Raw genomic sequence first — 6,325 nt, 5'->3', positions numbered from 1 at the left:
AGAGAGAGAGAGAGAGAGAAGAACCAAAAGTGAGATGTTTATTGTCCATTTTGGTTTTGGTTTTCCCTTTGGTCTCAGGGTAAATCTCTAATTTCCTGTCACCAGATACTTAGGTGGCACAGATGTCCTCAAGGCCATCCTGGAGCTTTCACTTGTGTCCTTGAGCTGCTCTGCCCCAGCACTGCCCAGGCTAGTTTTATTTTAACTTGACACAAGCTAGAGTTCGCAGAGAGGGGGGAGCCTCAATAGAGACAATGCCTCCATAAGATCAGGCTGTAGGCAAGCAGGTAGGGCATTTTCTGAATTAGTAGCTGATGTGGGAGGGCCCAGTGATTGAAGGGTGATGCCATCCTTGGCTGGTTGTCCTGGGTTCTAGAAGAAATAAAACTCTTTCCCACCTTGCTTTTGGTTCTGGTGTTTCAGCACAGCAATAGGACCTAAGTAACAGAGCCTGCTTCCCTCCCTTTCCCTCCGACAGGTTCAGGCAAGCTTCTGCATGCGTCAGAGTCAGCAGTTGCCTTGGCTGCTCCCCCTGGTCTCATCTCATCACCAGACCCTCATCTGTTATTGTCTCGAAGCCTGAGACTTGGCTCCCTGCCTCAGAAGCTCCTCTGACTCCTTCACAACACCTTCTGCTTACTAATCTCCATAGCAGCGTGATTTCTCATTTGCTTAAGCAACTAGTTTTTCCTTTTCTCTTTACACTAAGTTCCTAATCTCCCACCCGTGTACACAGTAATTCTACATTTAAAATATCTGTGTATTATTATAAATTATATTAATAAAATAAGATTTTAAAATGTTAGTCTCATTCCCTTTTTTTTTTTTTTTTTTTTTTGAGATAAGGTAGAATTCCTGAAAGGTCCACACTTGAATTTGTAATCCTCTTGATTCAACTTCCAGAGCACTGGGATTACAAGTGGGCACCACCACACTTGGCCCAGAACTGTGTTTTTAAGGTTTACTTTTGCTGTTAGGTGCTATTTTCTGAACATAGTATCCTCCTTCCCATACCACATACCTGGGTAAATGTACTTATTAGCCAATATGATAGCATGGGGGGGGCTTTACAAAGTATCTTAGCATTTCTATGTTGGGTTCATACCAAACAAAACACCAAGACTGAAAGCAACCTGGGAAGGAAAGGGTTTATTTCATCCTACAGCTTGTAGTCCATCATTCAGGAAAGTCAGGGCAGGGACTCCAATAAGGCTGGCATCTGGAGGGAGTCTGCTGCTATGATAGTCCCCCAAGGCCTTCTCAGCTACATCCTTACCCCAGGACCACCTGCCCAGGGACAGCATTACCTACAACTGGTTGCGCCCTCCAAACAAATCATCAATTAAGAAAACACCCTGCAGACTTGCCTACAGGCTGGTCTCACGGAGGCATCTCCTCAATTAAGATTCCTTCTTCCCAGTTGACTACCTTGTGTCAAGTTGGCATAAAAGCTAGCCAGTACCAGAGACAATTAAGTCATGAGAGTGGAGCCATCATCGATGGGATTAGTGAGTCAAGTGTTCAACTCTCACGCCATGCTGAGGACTTTTTAAAGCACCACTCATGACAAATGCCCTCACCAGACACAAATCTGCTTGCACTTGCTCTTCTGAGACTCTGCACCTACCCACAATGCACTTCTGTTTATAAATTACCAAAACTTTTTATCATTGCAGCCCAAACAGAAGACAGTGTATCTATTTTGTTGGGGTCCAGGAGTCACCTCACAAACCACACAAACACAGATTTTAGTCAGACAGGGAGAGTTTATTGAGCACGCACCCCAGGACTGGTCAACCAGGGCCAGGGTCCAGATTCAGGATCTGAACCATGACCCTGATTTAAGATCCTACAGGCTTTTAAGCCTGAAATCTACAACATCTGTGCCAAGTTATTTCATCAATCAGATTTAGGGATGGGGATTTCCTTAGGAACATGTCTTTGTCTATACATATCCTCCCATTAGTCGGGGTATTCAGCTGTGATAGGAGACTTGCCTTGTCTAATATTTGTCTTATCTACGAGGATGGGACTTGTAACATTCATGTCTTAACATAGATGTCTCTTTCTGCCAGGTAGGATGGTCAGCTTCCAGAGAGGTCTTAAACTTTACTTGACCACCACTCAAAGTGGAAGTCTTTTTTTTTTTTTTTTGGTTTTTTGAGACAGGGTTTCTCTGTATAGTCCTGGCTGTCCTGGCTGTCCTAGAACTCACTTTGTAGACCAGGCTGGCCTCGAACTCAGAAATCCACCTGCCTCTGCCTCCCAAGTGCTGGGATTAAAGGCGTGTGCCACCACCGCCTGGCTCAAAGTGGAAGTCTTATTTCAAATAGTTTCTTAAATTGGTGCAGGTGTCTCTCGTATGTTTGAGTCCATCACAGGGGCAGCTTATACCGTAACAGCTTATACACAGGTGCAGGAAAGTGTTACTGGTTGGTTAGTTCGGGTCCAAGCTCATTGTGCACAACTGTATAAAGCAGTTCTACTGACTTCTATAGTGATTGGTTTCTAAGGGCACAGAACATAACAGAATACGTAATCAACTAAGTATTAGAAAGTTTCCTAGTAACACCAGAAACGAGAAATTTTCCTTATAATGGCAGGCTATCCAGATAACAGCTACTTACGCCTGAACATAACACACACACACACACACACACACACACACACACATATTAGGATATATATATATATATATATATATATATATATACACACACACACACACACACATATATATATATGCTAGGTAATAAAATGAATATTTTGCTGTAGTTTTAAGTCAGCAGAGATTAGTTATGGCTGATTCCAAGTTGCACTAAGATATACCATAGGTCATGTAATATTTCATGTCCCATTCTCTGGAACCGTGAATCAATGCAAAAGCAAAGCAAACCACCATGAGCCCCAGGCTTCATTGGTGAACACAGTTTCTGTACATGTTCAACAAGCATAAAACAGTCCTCCCCTGTCTAGAAACTGGCATATTTCAAATTATCTGCCAATTATTTTGTTACCATTGTTTTTCATGATCTAGTTATAATTAAGATTTACAATAGTACTTGTGGTGGTTCTGTGTAACAAAACAGGAGCCCCATTATTGTTAAGAAGCCACATTGTCATTAAGTCTCTGTATCTTCTAGAATAAGTATCTGCGACCTGTGCCTAATGTACCACAAACCATGCTTTCCAACCTACTCTGAACTTGTAACCCCATAATGTCTGCCCACCCCTTAGTCTTGCTAAACTCCTGAGCCTGTGATACATAATTGCGCTTTTGCCTTAGAAAATTGTCTTCCCACATACCTTGCCAGCTCCCCTTCCACATGATGTATTTTTGAACTTATTTTATTGAGTCCTTTCTAATTGGCTATTTATCCTGACAGCTGTTTTCTATCCAGCTATCTATCTTACAGGCAGCTGTGAGTCCTGAGTCCCCCCCCACCCCCTTTCTGTCTAGGTGCTAACAGCCAATTATCTCAACAGCTGTTTTCTATAAACCCTGGTCCTTCCCCATAAAAGGGACCCCAAAAGCCAGTGAGGGGCTGTTTTCTGAAACCCCAATTTAGGGTGAGGCAGTCATCTGGCTAGTCCTTTGTGAATAAAACTTGCTTATTCTGTCATGGAAATGTGTTTTTCTCAGGTCTAACAGTCTTTCTTGTTAAGTTGACTGGATTTGGAATAGCTTGGGAGACACACCTCTAAGGTGTTTTTGAGTGTTTCGTCAAATGGACTGGGGTCCCAGACTCAATAAAAAAGTGACCTGAGCACCAACAACCAGCTGTTTCTTGACTGTTGCAGCAATGTGATCAGTTGTCCCGAGTCCACAGCCAATTCCTCACCCCCTCCCCCCCCGCCCCATTTTTTTGAGACAGGGTCTGTGTTGCCCTGGCATTGTTTGACTTTACTATGTAAATCAGGCTGGCCTCGAATTCAGAGATCCCTTTGCCAAAGTCTCCTGAGTGCTAGGATTAAGGGTATGCATCATCATGTCTGTCTTCCTTATCCCTTCTTAAACCAAAGTCCATCTTCACTGGAATCGCTTTTGTTAGCACTTTCTCACAGCAACAAGAATGCTGATGTTATGAGTATTAACTATGCCATTAGTGCCTGCTATTTTAACCAAGGATGCAGTGAAACCCCTCCTGGGGCAGAGAGGTTTACTGGGGACCAAACTGCAAGACCATCTCTTATGGGGGTGCCAGGCAGAGAGAAGGGCAAAAGGGTGGAAAACCCAGCAGATTTTATATGACTGTCAGTGCTGGGTGTCTGAGCTGACACAAACTGGATTGATTGGGAACTAGATGCTATTGCCTGAGGTAGCTGACCTTTGGGATGGATTAAGGGAGTTTCTTGCCAGATTAAGAGATTCCTAGCAAACAGAAATCAGCTTTTAGGCCTGTTTACCTACTAACAATCCTGTTTACCTGGCCAAAGTTCTGTTTAGGACATTGTCACTAGCACTGCCATTTGGGGAGTCCACTTTGGACTTAACAATTATGTTTACCCATGTTGTGTAAATTGTAACTACCTTCATCCTTACAGCAGGTTATGTGGATACAATTCTATTCGGGTCAAAGAAACTGGGATCCCTGTCTTTTCTTGTGGCCTCCTCCCCTGTTAAGAGTCTGGAGCCAAGTCCTGCCTCTCCATGAGCCTTATGTCCCAATTCATAGCAATGAGGTTCTACTCCCTTCTGTCCACCTTCCCTCCTCTCTGCCACTCTTCAGATAGATTTCATTTGTTGATACCCCACATCCCAAAGAAATCTCTCTGCAGTGCTGAATCCTCAGGGATACAAAAAGAGGGGCCTTTTCCTTGGCCATCATCAGCCCCCTGGTGCTCATGGGGTGGGGTGGGGTGCTAGTGGGGGGTATCCCCGGTTGAATTCTCTTCACAGTTATTGATACCAGAAGCAAGCTAAAGTCAGAAGTGAGGTCACTTTCAAAGATCACCTTGGGCTTCTCACATATTGTTTCTGAGCAATTTTCTGCTCCCTTGATTTGTGACCTGCGTCAAGGACCTCAGAAGTTCTTCCCAGAATTTCAGCACAGAGCTGTACTTGCTCTGTAAGGTCGAAGACTCCAAGAGATCTGACTCCTTGAACCCAACAGCACACTGTAAAGCAAACATGGATCAGGAAATCAAGTCCATCAGTCAATATCTCCTGACCAATGTGGTGTCTCAGATGCTGCTTGGATGCTAACACTATGAATATTGCTGGCCCCACTCGGAGGGTGGGTAGAGTGTGCAGGACAGGAGGGAGACTCAAAGAAAGGAAAGGGAAGACTTCAAGATAAATCTTGAAGCATGAGGGATTCTGGGAATTTGCAAAAGGGAGGCTGTTTTGGACAGAAGAAACCAAATGTGAAGACACTTTCCTTACAGGTGCTGTATGCTACTATGTGTGCAGCTGGGAGAATATCTAAGCCTAGGGAGCCAGAGAAAACCCCAGAAACTAGCTGTGTGTTAAATTTTTATTGGGATTAAAAAAATAGTTACTGTGGCTGAAAAGATGGCATCTTTGCAGAGGACCAGGGTCCAACTCTCAGCACCCACATGGCATCTAGGACTCCAGTCCCAGGGGACCCATCAGCCTCTTTTGGCCTCCTCAGGCACCTGATAGCCATATGACACACACACATGCATAAAAAAAGCACTCATACATATAAATCTACATTTTTAAAAATTGAAATGTTTTTTTCAAATGACTTTCCTCCTAGACTGCCAACTTAGTAACAGTGAGAAACCTTCCTGAACATGTAATCTTAGACCAGGGTTGTTGTTGTTGAGGGTGTCAACTAAGGCAAGAGTCTGGACAGATGAATAGTGTTATACAACTCAAAAGTATTTGGGAAGCATTTGGTGACTTGTAAGTTGAGCAAAGGACAAGGGATTTTATTTTATTTTATTTTTTTGGCTTTTTAAGACAGGGTTTCTCTGTATAGCCCTGGCTGTCCTGGAACTCACTCTGTAGACCAGGCTGGCCTTGAACTCAGAAATCCACCTGCCTCTGCCTCCCAAGTGCTGGGATTAAAGGCGTGTGCCACCACTGCTCGGCAGGACAAGGGACTTCTAATAGATGAGAGGGGGAAAGGAAAGTGGATAATTTGAAAGGAGTAAAGAGGTGTGGGAAGCCATGTAGTATATAATGCCAAGAAACAAGATGAATTTGACATAACACTACTGCAAGACCTGTTAGAAATACTGCTGTGTGCAGCACTCAAGCTGGGAGGACAATTAGAATGGAACCAAGGGAAAGTTGTTTGTAGACCAGCCTTTTACTCTCCCTCTCTCTCTCTCTCTCTCTCCCTCCCTCCCTCCC

This window comes from Mastomys coucha, unplaced genomic scaffold (genome assembly GCF_008632895.1).
Source record: "Mastomys coucha isolate ucsf_1 unplaced genomic scaffold, UCSF_Mcou_1 pScaffold16, whole genome shotgun sequence".
Classification (NCBI taxonomy): domain Eukaryota; kingdom Metazoa; phylum Chordata; class Mammalia; order Rodentia; family Muridae; genus Mastomys; species Mastomys coucha.
The sequence above is the reverse complement of the archived record's forward strand: the minus strand, read 5'-3'. Positions refer to the sequence as shown.